General features: G+C 35.4%; 1 protein-coding gene across 4 annotated transcripts in view; it reads left to right on the top strand.

Annotated features, from left to right (window-relative positions):
- The window catches only part of zgc:172282, a 265284-nt gene that overhangs the window by 105698 nt on the left and 139544 nt on the right, over positions 1–20042 (top strand). For 3 of the 4 annotated variants that reach the window (XM_021481316.3, XM_073922616.1, XM_073922617.1), the window contains exon 2: positions 8562–8756. The gene's annotated coding sequence lies outside the window, so the exon portion shown is untranslated. 4 annotated transcript variants of the gene reach the window in all.

The raw sequence follows: 20042 nt of genomic DNA, 5'->3' as shown, positions 1-20042 counted from the left end.
ATACATTTTGTGTTTTGATCCATATATTGTTTAAACTATAAGTGTCTTTTAAACAAAACTTAAATAGCCTAAAAAGCACTCAAATTAAAATCCTTATGAGCTTAAATTATGTTGTCTATGCATCGAGATTTAAGTAGAATTCATGTTGTATTATTTAGTGAAGTAATTAAATTGATTTCAATGATTATAGTTTAATTATTAAGTAACTAAGCTACTAAAAGGTTTTTCTTCAGGCAAAGAAATTAGATAAGTAATTTAAATACAATTTTATTCATATAGCTAATAATTTATTAATTTCTTATAATATTATAGTAGTTAATTCATTACATATTTTGAAGTAACTTGCTTCACACTATAGATAGTGAATTATGTAGCCAGAATGTATGGCTGCATTTCGTCAAAACAAACAACACAGGGCAGTATGTACGTCAGAGGCTTTGAGAGACAGAGCAGAGTTGACCGTGACAACGAGGTCTGGTAGTGGACAAATGAAGGACGGTTCCAGAAAGTAGGTTAGACAAAATGAAAAGTCAAAAAATATAATAAACAAGAAAATACAGTGTGAGAATGTGGTAAAATCTGAAAACATGGTAAAAATCAGGAGACTGCCTGGGCTTTTCCTTTTCTGGATTGCTTTTGAAAGCACTGTCAGTTGTGTTTAGCAAAGTGATTGAGTGCTGGTCAATCTGTGCTTTTTAAAACACTATCAGTTGGGTTTAGGGATAGCGGTTGGTGGGGGTATCAATCGGTCGGTTAGTCAGTCAGTCAGTAAGTCAGTCGTCAGTGACCTTTGGTGGATTTATGTGAGAAGAACAGGCATGAATGGTACTCACGAGAGAAATATGAGATCTCAAAAAAATGTACAAACTTCATAGCTTCTGGGACATATTTGGCACTCCCCAGAAATGTATATAGAAGTATGTGAACAGAATAAGCCTGGGCTGTCATTAGCATACAGGACATGGTCTAAAATTAGTTATTTCTAGTAGTTATGCCCAGTTATTTCTCTGGATTTGAACATTCTTTGAAACATTCGGTATAATTAAAGTGCATTATTCACCAAAAATACAAGCTTCCAATGTGTTTTTGGATATATTACAATAAAATGACACATTAATCCTTTAAAGCCACATGTGTGTTAAAGTGTTTAATTATTTGCCAAAAACAAGCTCTTAGACCCAAGATCAGCCAATGACAGGGCTTTGAGAACAAACAATTCACTACAAAGCAAAAGAGTAGAGCTAACAGAAAATAATGCCCTTTCTCTTCAAAACAACAGTCATTTAAACGTAAGTGCTGCGGTGTGTAATGGACAGATCAGACGGCGCCGCGACACCACACTAAAACACAGGACGCAGCTCTTTACTTCTCTGTGTTTAGAATCTCATGCTGGGGCTCAACCGATAACACAGAGTCACTGAGGACAGGCCAAATGTGAGTCTGACTCCTGACAAAGAGATGCCTGTTCTCTGCGGACAGCTGGGCTCATTCTGATCGCCCATGTACATAGACACTAATCTGAGCCTGTGTCACGCTGGATGGAGGAGAGAGAGCGACTGCGCTGATCTAAAGCCCTGTGATGAGAGGATATTGCATTGTTAAGCTGAGCTGCTGCGCCATCAGCTTTAGAGTCAGCACATCCTCCTCCTGCAGGAGAGACACAGTATATATGCATATGCATCTGTGTGCATGTAGAAGATCAATGAAGGCACGCATTTTAGATTGTGCAATACCACGGTAAATGAAAATAAATAAATTAATTAATTAATAAAGAAAAAGATAAATACATAAATAACTAAGCAAATACAAAATCTATATCAGCTGTGGTTGCCAGACCTTTACTGTTAAACATACAGTAGTAATCATCAAATGAACTACCATATTTCATTAGATTATTGTATTAAACACCAGTGGTTTTAAGGACTAACAGTATAGGGCTCTATATTCTGCCAATATATGCCTCCATGTCAGTGGTATTTCTGTACACATTTCCCACACCCATGCCAATTGCTCTGCTATTCCCCGAACAATGGAGGATGTTTGCTTTTGCATCTGTTACTCATGGAAGTTTGGATGGTCTCTTAACTTCGAGACTAAGATTTCAATGTCTGTTTTTTTCCCGAAAATAAGCTGAAACATGGACTCATCTTAGTCCAGCACATATCTCCTGTGTGCTCCTGATGATTTGAGAATAGCTAAGGCCATGAGAACCAGCAGCATCCCTGCCCCAGACAACTGATGTACAGCTTTCACTATAACAAACATTCAAGTGGCATTTCTTGATGCACTAGCAGACTATATTTGCATACTTTATTACAGAAATTGAGATTTCTCTGGTTTCACGATTGTGGGTGTGTGCACATTTTGTCTTTGTTGTTGTGACGTGTTTATGTTTTGCTTTACTTCCCGTGCGTTAGTTGCTGTGTGTCTGTGTTGTGGTCAGGTGTGTTCATTAATGCTGGTAAGCTGTTCTGATCAGCTGTTTCAGTTGTGGTTAAATTCCACACCTATATCTGAGTGGTAATTCTTCGCTTTGTTGTCAGGTGTTTGTTCATGGTGTTTCTGTGTCTCATCAGAACTCTCGCTGACATTTTGCTGGATAATTCTAAGCCAATCTACTTGGTCTCGGCTGTTTTTGGGACTTATTTTAGTTCACATGCAGCTGTGGCGTTTGGGTAGCTTGTTATTCGTTTTTGGACTGTTTTTGCACCTTTTGATCTATAATAAATACACTTGCACCTGGGGTCCATTCTTCGTACCTCCCTTAAAAGTTGATTTAGCAGATCCAGGATCTTTTAATCTTGAACGTATCTCTGCTCAAATGTCTGGATGAACTGATCTAAGATCTTTATGTGTGTTGTAAAGGACAGATCTATGGATTCTCGAAATAATGAACAGCAATACAATGATTGGCTGACGGCACAACGGCGTAATGACATCATCTGATTAATATTCAACTATCCATGTGATTATTCAATTATACAAAATTATATAACTATGTCATAAACAGTTTGTTAAATAAGATACGCAATAACTTTTTTAAATTTAGCAATTTATTTAGTTTTACATTTATAGCAGTTTTTATTTATTATAGTAGCCTAGGGCTATTCAAGTTTCATATTCTGCATAAGAAATCTAAATTAGTTTTGCATCAAAAACATATTTTGATCTTGGTAAAGGTGTCTGCAACTTTTGCGAAGCATCAAATCACTGTCATATTAGCTGCCAAAACATGTGGATGGCTGCATAAATTATTATTCCTTTATTAAAAAAACAAACAAACAAACAAAAGTTCAATATTGCAAATGCCTATTATCATACAGAAACAAAATAGTATGCGTTTGTAAATAAAAGGTCCATATTAATAAATGTTGTATTTGATCCCCTCGGGGAGAACCACCCTGTTTTTGTACTTTTTTTTTTCATATTGCAGATTGTATACATTTAATTTATATTTATTTTTTAAACATTTAATTTCTTCATATCATTTTTTAAAATCTGTATATAAACATAAATATTATAAATTATTTACTATAAACATTATTAATTATTATAAATCTATTTCTAAACTTTTTAAACCATTTGACTATTTTCCCTAGTGTGCAGTTTATAACCTATTGGTTACTACTGCAAGAAAATTACAGCACTTCGTATACTTTCAGTATTACCTTTGCTTGAAATGACACAATCTAATCCTTTTTATATGAAATAAACTTGCTCCCGAGCAGGTTTGAGCTACTTCACCTGCTTATCATGGACTGCTTCCAAACCTCTTAATTTGGATATTCTACACTTGTTTGCTGCTTGTTCAATCTGCTTATTTAAAATGAGCTGAAACAATACAAATGTTGAGATTTTTGAGGGGACAATATTAATTAATTAATTTATTTTTTTCAGCTTAGTCCCTTTATTAATCTGTGGTTGCCACACCAGAATGAACCACCAACTGTTCCAGCAGCCCTTCCAGCTGCAACCCATCACTGGGAAAACACCTATACAGACTCACTCACACAAAAACATTAGAGTTAATTTTAGCATACACTATTAATCTATCGCACATGTCTTTGGACTGTGGGAGAAACTGGAGCACCTGGAGGAAACCCATGCGAACGCAGGGAGAACATGCAAACTCCACACACAAATTGGGTTGAAGGCATATATATATATATATATATATATATATATATATTTTTTTTTTTTTTTTTTTTTCTAGAAGGCATTTCTGTGTGAAGTTTCCATGTTCTCCCAGTGTTCACGTGGGTTTCCTCCGGATGCTCCGGTTTCCCCCAAAATTCCAAAGACATGCGCTATAGGTGAATTGTTTAAGCTAAAATTGTCCTTAGCGAATGTGTGTGAATGCCTGTGTATGGGTGTTTCTCAGTGATGGGTTGCAGCTGGAAGAAAAAAAAACATATGCTGGATTAGTTGGCGGTTGATTCCACTGTGGCAAACCCAGATTAACAAATATTATATATTTGTAAGCTGAAAAGAAAATTTATGAATTAATTTGCTTTTTGAAAACATTTGCAATCTTTAAAATAATAAAAGTTAAAGACAATAATTATACAGCATATTCTTAATTTTATTACATTTAAAAACATAAATGTACAAACTATTGTGGAATTTAGGCTGTACATAATACCTTCTTTGTTGTGGAAAAATGACAGAAATGGCCTAATCCTCCTGTGACTGTATGTGCAACGGACACTGTTATATAAGCAAGTGAGAGTGTGGAAGTGTGTTTAAAGATTATTTTTGTCCACAGGGCCAGAAGTTCCCTTAGCTGAAGAAACACCCAATAATAGAAGGAGTTATTCAGGAAGAAAATGTGCATACCATTGCATCTGCACAAAATCCCATGATCTGAGTAAGAGGATTTTGAGCTTGGCTTTCATCCCAGTAAGGGACATAAATGTCTAATTACTAAGTTCTAATTAGCTTCACGGTGTGGAGAGATCATCAGGGTGCAGAGAGAAGCATAGACAGCCAGAGAGAAAGAGAGCTGCATATCTTTCTGCTAACCATTATTATTCAGATAGTTTTCATTCTACCCTGCTGTTTCTGTCATCTTAAAAATGATGTTGCCTGTAGACTTTCTGGTTCTATGAAGCCACACCCTCAGAATATTCAAGTGTATTATGATTCGCTAACTGCCAATTGCACATCACACCGGTGAGCAGAGCTTATACATTTCGTGGTTGGTGTTGTCACAAATCCAGAAAGAAGCTTGCTGTGGTCACTACCTGTCACCGGATGTCAAGGGAGCGAAAACAAGAGGTTGGATCCAAATGCAATTTTAATGAAAAAGATTATTCGTGCAGGCAAAAACAAATGAGGTCAAAAAACAAAAACTCAGGTATCATGAAGGGTATCAAAAATGCAAAAACAAAGCAATGATCAAAGTACAAAAAGTTACAAAACAATCATCAAAACAAAACTAGAAAAACTAAACAGGACGACACTCACTGAAACCATACAGGTACTGACAAACAAAGATTCCGCATAGACTGGTGTGTGCAATGTGTATAAATAGTCCAAACAATTGATGATGACGATATTAAGCTGTGTGTGATTAATGGTGACTGGTTTGTGCAAAGGCATGCTGGGATATGTAGTTCATGAATGACATGCGTAGTATGTCAGTGATCTTTCAGGAACAGATTGCTGGTTATGTGACACTACCAGCCTTTTGTTGTAGGCCTTAAAAGCAAATTCGGTAACAGTGTAAGATTCCATTCTATCAGCCAAACAATAGAATCGAATGAATATTCGAAGGTTAAATGCATGTAAGCCTTTTCTAGTGCTTCTGAAAAGAATTTGGTTATTTATTTAAATTTATTTAATTTGTTTTCAGCTCCGAGTTTAAGCTGAATTCGATTGTGATTATTCCAATTTTACCTTTTATGTTTTGAGCTGATCATATTATTAGTTGTGATCTAATTTTTATTTTGATATTTTCTTGGATTCAATCATTTTTATTGTATGTTCATTAGGGACCAAACGCCGATTAGAGTTTCATGCCCCGGGATTGCTTTTCATCTCACGGACATTCTGAAGTTAGTCAGAGGATGTAGGGTGAACTAATACCCAATTAGTTGCCTTTTCTTATTAAAAAAGTAGTTAATTTAGTAATTTCCTTACAACTTGCTAATAACAGTGATTAAATAATTAAAAGGTCATCATGCTGCCGTACCTTGTGCTCTGTACAGTATAATGCATCTTAAAAATCTATAATATCATGCCACAATATGGTGGTAGTGCAGACTCCACATAATATACTGAATACAATGAATTCCAGAAAATAATCTAAAAGAAGTCAAAAGCAGTCCAAAACTATCAAAACCTGCATCATTTATAGATACATTTGTCCGAAATAGCATATTTCCATACTATGTAGTATGCTAAAAACATTATGCAAGCCAAGTGGTTTATGTCCAAATTCATAGAATTTGAAAAACAGTATGCGAGAAGTACCCGGCTGGCTTACTACTTCCGGCGAGGTTCTGAAGTGGGCATCTGATGCACGCTACAATATGCCATGATGCCCCTCGGGCGAATTCATGAATGGGAGTGAAGCGACACGTGAAATGGCGGATGTAGTATGTCCGAGTTTCATTTACATCACTCACATTTATACTATATAGAACATGCTTTTCTAACGGTCGAGTATTACTATTAATTTTGACACCCCTAACTTATATATATTTAACACAAACATTGTATACTGTAAAAGGAAAATTATGCAGTGAAGACCAAGTTCCAGTGATATAAACAGCAATATTATATTATTATTATTATTATTATTATAATTATTATTGTTGTTGTTGTTAATATTCTTCTTCTTCTTCTTCTTCTTATTATTATTATTATTATTATTATTAGTATTATTATTATGTATTAATAATTATCAATGTAGTTTCTATTGTTACATTATAGTTTTCCATATCTATTTTATTAATTCATATACTTTATTTTTCTTTCTTTCTTTCTTTATTTATTTCTTTCTTTCTTTTTCAATTGTGGCAATGGCGTACAATCACAATTCACAAAACCCTGAGATTATTGAAGACTTTCATGAAAGTAAGCAAACAAAGATTTGAATGTTCTTAATACAGTATATAAGTCATATTTCTGAGGATTCATGAGATTCACTCATCAAGTACAAACTCATTATGAGTGCAATTGTAATTTACTATTTCTTCCAGACAAAATAAGAAACATTTGAAGTTATTTTTCTTCGTCGTCGTCTTCTTTTTTTCTTCTTTGTCTTCATCTTCTTCTTATTATTATTATTGATGTTAATATTAATGTTATTATTATTATTATTATTAGGGTGACGCAGTGGTGCAGTAGCTAGTGCTGTCGCCTCCCACCAAGAAGGTCGCTGGTTTGAGCCTTGCTGGGTCAGTTGGCGTTTCTGAGAAGAGTTTGCAAGTTTGCACAGTCCAAAGACATGTGCTATAGATTAATTGTGTATGCTAAAATAGACCCTAGTATACAAAAAGTGTGAATGAGTGTGTGTGGATGTTTCCCAGAGATGGGTTGCGGCTCTGCTGCGTAAAAATGTGCTGGATAAGTTGGCTGTTCATTTTGCTGTGGCGACCCAGGATTAATAAAGGGACTAAGCTGAAAAGAAAATGAATAAATTATTATTATTATTACTATTATTAATAGCATATTATATATATATATATATATATATATATATATATATATATATATATATAGTATAGAGCATGTAGTGTTATGTATAGTGTATGAATTATAGTATATTATTTTATGGAAAATGCTCACGACTTATAATCTGCCATTATATAATGCTGCCACATTACATTTGAGTCATAATATTAATGAGAATTTTCATAAAATTACTGTCACGACGCAAAAAATAAATCTTAATGGTCTTAAAAAATGACTCACATCTTGGAGTTTTCATGATGTTTCGCTCAGCAAACACAAGCTCATTTTACAAAACTCCTACAGTAAGTTCTCCCTGAAAGAAGTAATTAAAATGGTGCAATCGACAGAAGAAGAAGAAGAAAAAAACACCTCCACCAGATTATGCAGCATTATTTTGTTTGTGCAATAGCACAAATTTAGCAAATGAAACAAAATAAATAAATAATAATAAAAAGAGAACAAGCTGTAATTGTGCCAACCGTCCAGTGGGACACACGTAACCAGCAGCAATACAGAAGGTAGACAACTGTAAAAGAAACACTTGAAAAAATAATACCACGGATTTGTTTCCAAAGAAAATGGAGCTAAATATATTGCGCATGGCAGCTATTATCAAGAGTGATGGTGGGAATGTTCAAACAGCGTGACACTTCTGGGTCGTTATTAATGTCCTCGCTCTTGCTGCATTTCATTTTCTTTTCGTTCCATTTGTTTTCTGCCTTGAAGAAAAAAAAAAAAAAGAGGTGCAAATCCACTGTCTAGCTGTTGTTTTTTCGGCCTGGAAATGCATTGGCCTTCTTGTCCCGAGAGGCGAAAAATCCAGACAGAAGTGCTTTTGTGTCTCGTGTAAAACGTCCCTCCTTCTTTTCTCCTCTTCACAGGTGGATGGAGCTCCAAAATCTGCAGCGCAGTCAGACGCAGCTCTGAGTGCCAGATACTCTCATGTTCCTGGGCCCATGCCTCCAGTCTCCGCTCTCTGCCAGACCGTCCACATGTAGCAGCTCCAATCTGCAGTCTGACGCCGCCTGTGGAGCCTTCATGAGCATCTGCAGCCAGTCAACACTTCTCTGATAGAGGTGCAGATCACACCGCAATCAATCATGCACTCAACACCGTGTTTTCATTTAACTAATGTGCCTTAATGACTGACTTTTGTCCTTTGAATACTAAAAGGAGTATTAACACATATATACAGTTTAAGTCAAAATTACTAGCACTCCTGTGACTTTTTTATTATATTTCCATTGATGCTTAACAGAGCATGGAAATGTTCATACCATGCAAATAACAGTATTTATTTATTTTTTTTAACCAAATTTAACTAATATTTGTTATTTGTTAGATAATGTAATATTATTTGTATTGAGAGGTAGTGTTATTTTTGTTTGATACAGTTTGCATATTATGTTGCATATTTGATGTTACATAATATTAATTAACTGTAGTGTCATATGTCATCCAAATGCATAAGCAATCTGGGAACAAGTTAAAGAATGAAGGGGCTTGATGGTAGTCAGTCTCTTTGACCGCTCTTTGAAATTCTATTTAAATTGATGCTTGGAAAAGTGTAAATAGTTCTTAAGCTAGATTTTTGTTGTATCCTGACGAAGTCCTTATGGAAACGGCGTAGAACTAATCACTATAACAATATTATTAGCTCCCCATAAGAAATATTCTCTAAAAAACAAAACAATTGTTGTTTAACAAACTAATTATCCTAACTTGCCTAGTTAACTTATTAACCTAGTTAAGTCTTTAAATTGCACCTGAAGGCTGAGTATTAAAGGCTAGTAAATTGTATAATACCTAGTAAAATAGTATGTACCGTAATCATGGCAAAGATAAAAGAAACTAGTTATTATTTATTATTAGGTACCGAGCACCGAAACCGAAATAGCCGAATTAGAATTTCTCCGGTTCTTCTTCTTTTCCAGGATGAATTGCAGTTTTGAGGGTCTTAACATGCCTGAAAACTCACAAAACGTTGCACACACCCCAGAAGTGGCGAAAATTTACGTTTGTTATAGGTTTCAGAAGGGGGTGTAGCAGAAATGGCTCGACAAGACCACCTATGCACTTTTGACAGACTGGCGCCCGAGCTACGGATCACGCACACATACAAAAATTGCCACACACATCAAACATGCCAATGCCTACAAAATTTTTTCTCATGAAGCGAAATCCCAAACCCAACAGTAAGGATTTTATCAGATCAACATCAAAATTTGGTATTGTCATCTACAGGCCTTAGTGTTGTTAAATTGCCAAGATCTAGAGTTTTCATCAAAGGGCGGGTCTGTAGAGGCCTCCAAAACATTGATGTTTTATGACGAAACAGAAATTTGTTATAACTCAGTCATGCATTGTCCAATCTACCTCAAAATTCACAAGTTTAATAACAGTCCTTACCTTTCCTTACACATCCAATATCCATGTTACATGTCGATATCCAGTCAGTGCCACCTGCTGGCAACGGTAAATTACATGTTTTACAGTGTAACGAACTCCTCCCACAAATTTTATCAAATCAAATTCATGTTCCATTAGTTTAGTCCAAATGCCTTTGTGATGCTAATTTGTGAAGATCTAGAGTTTTTGCCAAAGGGCGTGTCTGTGGAGGACTGACAAAGTTCAGTGCTTCACCATGGAGGAGGAAGTACTTACAGCACACAATGTCCGATCTGCCTGAAAATTCACGTTCGATAAGATTCCTGTCCTGAGGACATCCACATGCCAACATTGAGTCACAGTCATAGCACCACTTGCTGAAAAATGGAAGTTTAGCATAAATCTGTGATTTGCTCAGGTTTTTTTTTTTTTATATATCAGCTTCAATTATTATTGTCTGCTGTTCTCTGTCATCCTAAGGCCACCGTGCAGCAGTGAGCCCAAGTGCAATGTCACTTTCATCGCTGCTTGTTAGCTATTATGTTTACAAAGGTGTTGAAAAACTCTTCTCTCCGTTACACAACACTTGGGCATTTTTCTTAGAATTATAATTTTGCAGAATGTCTAATTATTTTGACTTCAAGTGTATACGACATATACAGTATGTAAATACAGTATATTTACTGTACACTCTCAGTACTGTCAGTGGAGTGGTACCATTACTAATGATACTAATTTAATTAATGATATTTATTTTTGAGCTATAATGTATGATTTAGGTCAGTAGTGTTTACCCTGATCAGGCTTGTGTTTCCACCTACAATAGCTTTCTTTTGTGGGGGTAGTATACAAAAGAAGTGAAAGCAATATGGGCCATTTACATTAGGGCTGTGTTACGCTCCATAAAGATGTCAAGGGAAATGGATTGTTGCATTTAAGAACGAGCTAAAGAATAAGGTTACATGCAAAGACAGACAAACAAGGACACAGAAATGGTGGAAAAGGGGCAGTGATCTATTGACTTTATAAAGAGAACAAAAATTCACAAATAAAAAGAAAATAAAGAAAACATCTTTACAAAAAACAAACAACTTGCTATAGCATTAATACTAATATTAATACTAAACAGTAATGATAATAAGGATGATGAAATATAACATGAAAAAAACACTTTGAGTTATGTAACTTAAACCAGAACCCTAACACAAACTCTTACCATAATCTAACCTTTATCCTAACCTCAACCCTAAATAAAAAGAAAACAAAACAAATCATTTTAAATGAAAACCCAAACCTCCAATCTTCCTAATCAAATAAAATTGAGAAACACGGTAGCTTTGGTGCATACAATTTTTAAATAAACTACTTTAACTGAAAAACACTCACTCACTAGTGTGTGTAGATGTTCTCAAGCTAAGCTTACCTACCATATAATGCCCTCGAGTATAGGAAACATCTGTAATACAAACATAAAAGCTCACTGAATCATATGCACACTCAAAAATCAGTCTACATTCTGACACCCACTAAGCTTGGCTTGGGTAAACAAATACAATAGTGCACAAAATCAAAGACATTCAAGAGCGCCCACAACAAATAAATTGACTGCTAATCGATAAATGATTCTGCATCGATTTTGCAATTTTCTCTTGAATCAAATCTGAATTTAGATTTTAACCACCAGATGATGCTGTATGTTTTACAAACAGCCACACTCTGTCAATCCTTACAGATAACAATTTAACCATTCCTTACTCACTATAAATAGCCTAAATTCCCTATCAGCCATCTTTGTTTTGAAAAATTCCCCCTTCCACCCCTACTCCTCCTTCTTTCCTAGACAGGTGGCATGGTTGCCCCAGTGGTTACACGGTTACCTCACAGCAAGAATGTCACTGGTTTTAGTCCTTACCAAACCAGCTGATGTTTCTGTGTGGAATTTACACATTCTCCCTGTGCTCATGTGGGTTTTTCCCGCGGGCCCCCGGTTTCCTCCCACCATCCAAAAACACAACTTAAGTCAACTGACTAATCCAAATTGGCATCATAAGCATGCTCCTAGTAAGTTGTTATATCTTAAGAGCAATGCCTATCTGTCCATTAGCTACTTCAGCAGAGGAGTTCTCAAAATCAACCTGAGCTCAAACTCCTTCCTCGCCATGCAATGGGAGGGAGCCCTGGGCTCGAGGATCTTATGAGCTCAGGGCTCTCTCCTGGGACAGCATGCCAAACAAGCTAAGTGTGTCAGCTAAGGGTGAACTCTTGAATATGTATATTTCAGGTGCTAAATACAACCCGTGGTCACTCTCATCACATATTGACTCCGACTTGACTTCTCTTTTTGAAGCTATCTACACTAATTCGGATAAATAAAATAAAATAAAAAAAATAAAAAACAACCAAACACTGTCTCCTAAAAGTTGTTTATCCACACTAAAACATCTGAAAATGCTTTTGTTCCTGTACTGCATGTGTTAAGTGGTAAGACACTTTGAGTTTTGCCATCTCGCCTTCCATTTTCTGGCTCTTGGAAACATCAAATACATAGAGTATGCTAAGGAAAAGGACCATGCTTAAAAAATAAATAAATAAATAAAAAATATATGTATATATATATATATATATATATATATATATATATATATATATATATATATATATATATATATATATATATATATATATATATATATATATATATATATATATATAAAGTAAGATGGAACAGTTGCTGTAACTAACACAGAAGTATACATTTGCTAAAGTGAGCAAAAATATAGACCAGTAGATATGCCAAAACAATAGCTCTGAGTAAACATTCCATGTTCTTCAAGAAAAGCAATCTGAAGCATGTACAATCAGACATTTGTCTTTAGCAATGCTGTCCAAATGGAGAGCCTCCAAAACCACTGCTGTAAAATGCAACCACCATTTTAGCTGAATTGGTCACATGACAAAAACTGCATCAACACTTTTGAAAGTCTCTATTTGAGAATGTCCATACTGCAACTCAAATGTATCAACTTATGGGTGCTTTCCAGTTTTTGTTGCCTAAAACATGCATCAAAACAAGGTCAAAACATGCATATTTTTACAAAAAACAATCTATGTGACATGACCTGAATGCTCAGGAACACCTTTTGGCATTTTTTTTCATCACTCAGCGTCCTCGCTTGCAGAAAAGAAGCAACCTTTGGTGTCAATATGCTGGCAAAATAAATCAAGCAAGTCACTGGGGACTTTATGATGATTAATTGACATACTGGGTAATAATGTTGTCATTATTGCACAGCCTATAGTGCAAACTAAAAAGTCAAAACTAATTGATTTACATCACACTATTTACACATTTATGTGCACATGATTCAACACTTACCCCCTAAACCCAGCCATCTGTCAATATAAAACACAAACAAAAAATAATGCAACTGCAGGCAGATACAACTGGTCACAATTGATTTAAGTCTTCTGAGGGGAAACGATTTATTTCTGAGAGGAACAAACGCAATCCATGTCTCCATCTGCCGTGTAGCTCAGATCCTGTGTTGTTTGTGCACAAATGTAAAATATTGCCGGCAGAAGAAGCCTCAAGTCAGCTTTAGTTGTAAAATTCCTTTGGTGCTTGTGTGTCTTGTGTGGTCAACATTTTGGACAATGAAAATGTGTTCCGATGGAGTTGAAGCGGCCTGAACGCAGGGGAGGTGTTTGGCTGCGAATGCCAGTTTACAGCTTTCACCATACAAGTGGTGCTCTCAAACAGCTGGGGTCTTCTATTGTTGTCTTCTCTTCCAGATGAGCTTAATTATGATGTTCACTCATGGGTGAATATTGGAATCTCAAAACGGAAAATCGAACAGAAAAAAAAAATCTAATATTCTTCTCCTGTCCTACACTGCAGTGAGGCCTTTAAAGTAGCAGGTTCCCTTCAATGTGTATTGTTTACAGATAAAATCTAGGATTTTCTTTAGCACCTATAACACAAAATGAGATAGTTAGCTAAATGTTCTAGCATTTCCCGGACACTGGAGCGTTTTAAAGCCGCAAGGATCAGCTGGTCTGTTTATAAGCTGACGTATGTGCGTTCTGCTGATGAATCGATTAATTTTCAAGCCTTTAAAACACTCCAGTGTCCCTGTATCTGTGGTTACACCAAGTAAACAGTGGTGAGTTTGGTAAACTGATGGCTTTCACGGCCAAGCACAGTCATTTCTGTTGAGCATGTGAATACAATGGCAAATCAACAGTGTTTAAGAACACACTCAACAGCACTCAAATGTTAGCAGGAAATAATGTTTTTTTATTTTATTTTTTTTATGTCAATACCGATTGGTATCAAATTCCAGTATCATGACAACACTATACTTTAGTGGTGCAAACTCTGGTCCTACTGGCACACAGTTTAGCTCCATCTATAATCAAACACATTTGTCTTTCATTTTTCAAGCAATCCGAAAGAAATAAGTAGCCTTTTTCCTATGTGTTTGATAAACTCTTTATTCTATAGAGCTGCAGCTCAATATAGAGTTGTTACTACCATTTACCCTTGTAGAAGCTCATTTCACATTTAGCTAGTGTGAATGTTGTCTTCGAAACTCGTTTGTGCACCCACACCTGAGTACAGTGAAAGAAGTGGTCTGGGGTACGGTTGGTGCAAACTTTGACCCTGTTCACTTCTGATATGGATGCAATCATACCAAATGATGAAAGTTTTCATAACGTTCGTTCTTCTGTGTATGTTTGAGTATCACCTAGTGTTACCTTGATGACAAGTGGGATTGTCCCAGTTCAAACACAGCGATGTCTGCTTGTCGCCTCCAAAAACAACTTGTGCTATGTTCTGAAAGTTTTTAACATATTTTGCGGCAGATAGACACAAGTAGCTCTCTGTATGTTACCAAAACTAAAAAAATTCAGTGAAGGCAGAACGACTGTGATATGCGTACGTCTTTCCATTTGGCACCGTGGCTTCTGTGACCACACATGCCAGCTGAGAAGTTGGCAAGAGGGGACAATCAAACCAAGTGTGAAAGCACCCTTAAAGAGATAATTCACCCAAAACTGAAAATGAAAATGATACTCATTATTCACTTGTCACAAACCTGTTTGAATCTCTTGCTTCTGTAAAGAAGATATTTTGAAAGATATTGGAAAAAAGAAGCCAGTAACTTTTGTATTCACATTTGTTATACCTACAATGGAACTCAGTGGTTTCAGGTTACAAATTTTTTATTTATTTATTTTTTTTTAATAAAAACACAGTTTTCAAGAGAAAAAAAAAAAACATAAAGGTTTGAACCACTGAGTAAACATATAGCAAATAGATTTTTGGGAGTGAACTATCCCTTTAAGAGTGTGTGTGTATATATATATATATATGTACTTATAGTGAATAAGGGCTCTGTCAAACATCCAGCACAATAAAGCACAAGACGTGCATGGCACGATTTGTTGATACTTTCAGACCAGCGCAACCCTAATTTTTATGTTTTGCACTATGCTATTTAAACAGCAAATCCATTTGCACCACTTTGTAGACTTATGGGCATGCTGGTCTAAAATATAGGTGCATTAAGTTGCAATGTTGGTGCGTGACTATTTTGAAGAACTGAAATAGATTGTGCCATTGACCAACTAAAAGCTGGTGTAAAGTCCAGCGCAGAGCTTATGCGCCTGGGTTCATCGGAATAGGAGGTGTGCTTGGATATAACTCATTTTTACCACATTTCATTATTATTGTTTATTTATTATTTGCTGGAGATTAGAATTGAATTTATGAACACGACGATTTTTTTATTGACTTTCACTATACAGAGAATATCAGGGCAATTCTTCTAAATATTTCCTTCTTAGAATAAAAGACAGATTGTTTTTGCACAACAGCTGTGTTGTCATTTTAGGGTGAAGTACAGTACCCCTCTATCATTGTCCTAGATATGCAATTTCATAGCTCAAATGAAAAAGCAGCACAGATGTTGATGTTGACAGCTGTCATGCCGTAACTTGATGAGACTCTGAGAGAAGTATATCTATAAACATTCTTTGAGACATTTAGGTTTCATTCAGGCAAACAGCTAAATTGAGATTTTCAGTTTTTTAGATGTATTTGACAGCATTTTCTTTCTTTTTTTAAAAGCATGAACAGCAAAAAATAATAAAATAGAATTAAAAAAACTGTATTAATGAGATTAATAGCTTTAGTCACCAAAGAGGAATGCAATTAATCAAAAGTGACATTTATTAAATACATTTTAGAGTTCATTTCATTTATTTTTTAAAAATAACCTAGAGGAAAATACGTCTGAGCAAAAGAGGTGCATCTGAATATTTGCTAATATTTGCTGGAAAAATGACCTCCAGCTAATATTGATCTTTTATTTTACATTTCACCTCATACAAAAACTTCATGAAGCAAGCATTACTATGGAAATCATGTACTGTACCGGATATTGACTTCTCCGTCTGAGCAAACCAATCTGATTTCATTACCCTTACAATGACAATCAGTCTGAAAGATCAGAAAACAAATCAGAACTGGATGTACCTGAATTGTTTTCTCATCACTTATTACTTCATATACAAAACTGACAGATCTGTGGTTCAAAACACATCAATGTCAAGCACTGCTTCCTATTGTCTAATCATCTGGATATGATGTGTTTACATAATCAAGTTGTAAGGCAAACTAACTCTCTACCTGATTCAATTTAGATTGCAAAAGGCATATAATGCTAAGTTTGAGTGACAATATGGCCAAAAAGACAAAGATAGAGTTTACTTTTTTCATTAAAATGAAAAAAATGTAAGCTAATAATAATAATTATAATAATAATAATAATAATAATAATAATAAAAAAAACATCCTTCTCTGCTCAAACTCTCGTACTTGATGGTTTCTATCTTTTATTAAAAAAATATATTTTATATTTAAGATATATTATAAATATAAAATGTTATATTTATTAACATGCTTGTATTTTATGCTACTCAAACTTATGACTTGTTTTCACTTTTTGAAAAAAAAAAAAAGATATCTACAGATAACAGGACCGTTCTAGACTCTTTCTCTCTCTCTTTATCACTCCACCAGCAGGGTTTCTTTTTCTATAAGTGCCACAGCTATTGTGAAACTTAATAATGTCACTTTAACTAATTATATTTAAGCACCCCGGGTTGCCGTGGTGAAAAAACACATATTTCATTCAATCATTCATTCATTTATTTATTCAAAACGGCTCTCAAAGGATGCGTCCGTGACCGAAATCTGACCTCTGGTGGACAGTAGCAGATTCCGAAATGAGATGCAGATTCAGATTAATAACCACAAGAGATTATTAATTAGAAAATAATATAAATATTATGAATGTAAACATTAGCTGAGCAGGTTACATTGTAATCAGCGTCCTAACAACACGCTACCTGGCAAGATTTACAGAGATCTGACTTTTTGCAATTTGACTGTTTGCACCAGATGAATTCAGCCATTCAGAAGCACAAAATAGTGTACTTACTGCACTCTAACAAAATTATAAGCTTTATAATCCAAGTAATTAACTTTAAACCTCTTTAACATCATTAAATGTACATGCTGAATCACTGATACAGTTGATCTGGATTATTTCACAGTCAAGCTCAACTTCAAATGGTTTATTTTATTTTTAAGATCTGAGGTGAACTATCTGCTGCTGCCTTCAGTAATATAGTAATAAATGTCACGTGAAATGGCATTCAAACTCACAATAGTAGCATTTAACACTGAATAAAGGACACAAGGTGTACCTGATGTGATCATTGTCTGTTTTCTTTTGTGTAGCTGCAAGAAATAGAAGCTGTTTCTAAAATACCAATTCAAGGTTTCGGTTAGACCAAAAACTACTTTTATTATGGAAAATATTCCTATTATTGTGTTGTTGCTTTTATTTAGAAAACTGTTTAAATCATTCTTTAGGCTTGATAGTCAGACTCGCTCCTGTTGGACCTCAATCTGGCAACTTGCGCTTGCATTTGTTTTGATTAAGGAATGCAATACCTAGTTCAACCACTTGGTGTCAACCTTACATATAGCATTGAATTTTCAGTAATTAACTTAAAACACAGTTGGCTAAAAATGAATTAAACAATATTTATAAATATATATATTTATTTTTTTACTTGTGATCAGTAGTATATAGAATTAAGCATTTTTTATTTAGGTCATTTTTTTCAAAGGTGTATGACATGGTAAATGCATCCCGGACATAAGTCTGCTTGCTGCCTATAGCATGTATAAAGATCCAGCTGTATCCAGGACAACCAAGTATCTGGTCATAGGTCAACTAAAATGAAAAAAAAAGGAAAAAAAAATTCCTGGAAAACCGGCCTGCCACGGTCTAGTGCGTATATCCTACCTGGCCTAATTCAAGGTGAAGGCTTCTTTAAAGCTCCTGTAACATGATGCTTTCAGAGCTGAATGGTGAAGCCTTCTGGGTAATAGCCTCAGTCCAAAGCATTTCAGTGGCAGCTGACTCTAAATGTCGCATCAATAGTCAGAAGCATCATTTTTTCTGTGGGAACGATACAAGCGAAATGCCAGCGACACACACAAACCCATTGGAGGAGCTGTAAAGGCTTTTGGTGATTGCTAAATGTGTATTTTTAATGTCCCTGCATGGATATAGGTGCATTATATAAATGTTCTTGTATCGAGATGCAACATTGGTATGTTTTTGTGAGTAATGGTGCTGCACGTTTTGGTACAGTGCGCAGTATTGTTTTGAGCAGTCATTTCTCAAACAGTGTAATGCATAACTGTGACAATCCAAGCATGTGCATAATGTACGCAGTACATTAGGGCTGTGAAACCTGCATTCAATATACAGTATGCTTATGGAATTATATTGGTTAACACTAGAGGCGTTCTTTTTGATGGTTTTGTTAAATGTAAGCCAATGTAGCTATATTACATTGACGTTTTCTAAATGTATATTTCATTCTAACATTGTTATTTTAATGAAATTACAAAACACTTAATAGAATTTGGTGCCAAAAAAAGGTCAAAAAAGGTGCCTCTCAATGTAAAAAGCAGGTTAGGTGTGATCGCCCCTTAAGTGGCCATAATGTATGAGTGCATGTGTGAATGTGAGAATGTATGGTTGTTTCACTAAACTGAGTTGCGGCTGGAAAGGCATCCGTTGTGTAAAGCATATGCTGGAATGATGGCGGTTCATTCCGCTGTGGTGATTTCTGATAAATCAGAGACTAAAGGCTGATTTATACTTCTGCATCAAACGCATATGTGTGCTATGGCGCAGCCAACGTGTGGACGCATAGCCCTCGTCTTGGCCGTCGGCAACATTGACGCGCACCTCGTCCCGTGAAGGAGCTCCAGATGAAAAATTTTGTTTTGTGTTTACCTTATGGTTAAAGTTGTTGTTAAAGGAAACATTGGTGGTCTAGTAGCACAATTATTTGCTATTTTCCAAAACAGATAGCAGTTTTGGGGTGATAACTTCATAAAATATAATGACAGATTTTCAAGTTTAATCTTATAATGCAAATTAAAGCTTTGATTGTAAATTTGATGTGACAGATATTCAGTATGGTCAGAATAACCGCTATGGCCATTTTTGTGGTAAAGATGTATAACGAGTTAAAAAAAATAACATTTTTAAAATAAAATACATACTAAGCCTAGCAGTAGCAGCAAAGAAGAGGGCCATTAAGTCAGTTTATGAAGCTGCAGAGAAAGCCACAGGATGGTTATGGATAAAGAGGGCTGATCTGAGGGATGGCTACTGACATGCGAGCCGGGGTCTGATCAACCTCAGCTGGGTCACCCAGGATACATCACTAAGGATGTGTCCTAATGCATAATGTATCTTGGACACATGGGGTGCTATCATACACATGACGCAATAAGGTGCAAAATGTGTTTACCCCAATGTGTTGCTATTTTTAGACCAACGCAACCTTAATTTTCCTTTTATCCACCACATTGT

This window comes from Danio rerio, chromosome 15 (assembly GCF_049306965.1).
Source record: "Danio rerio strain Tuebingen ecotype United States chromosome 15, GRCz12tu, whole genome shotgun sequence".
NCBI classification, from domain to species: Eukaryota; Metazoa; Chordata; class Actinopteri; order Cypriniformes; family Danionidae; genus Danio; species Danio rerio.
This window is presented reverse-complemented; position numbering and strand designations above follow the sequence as displayed.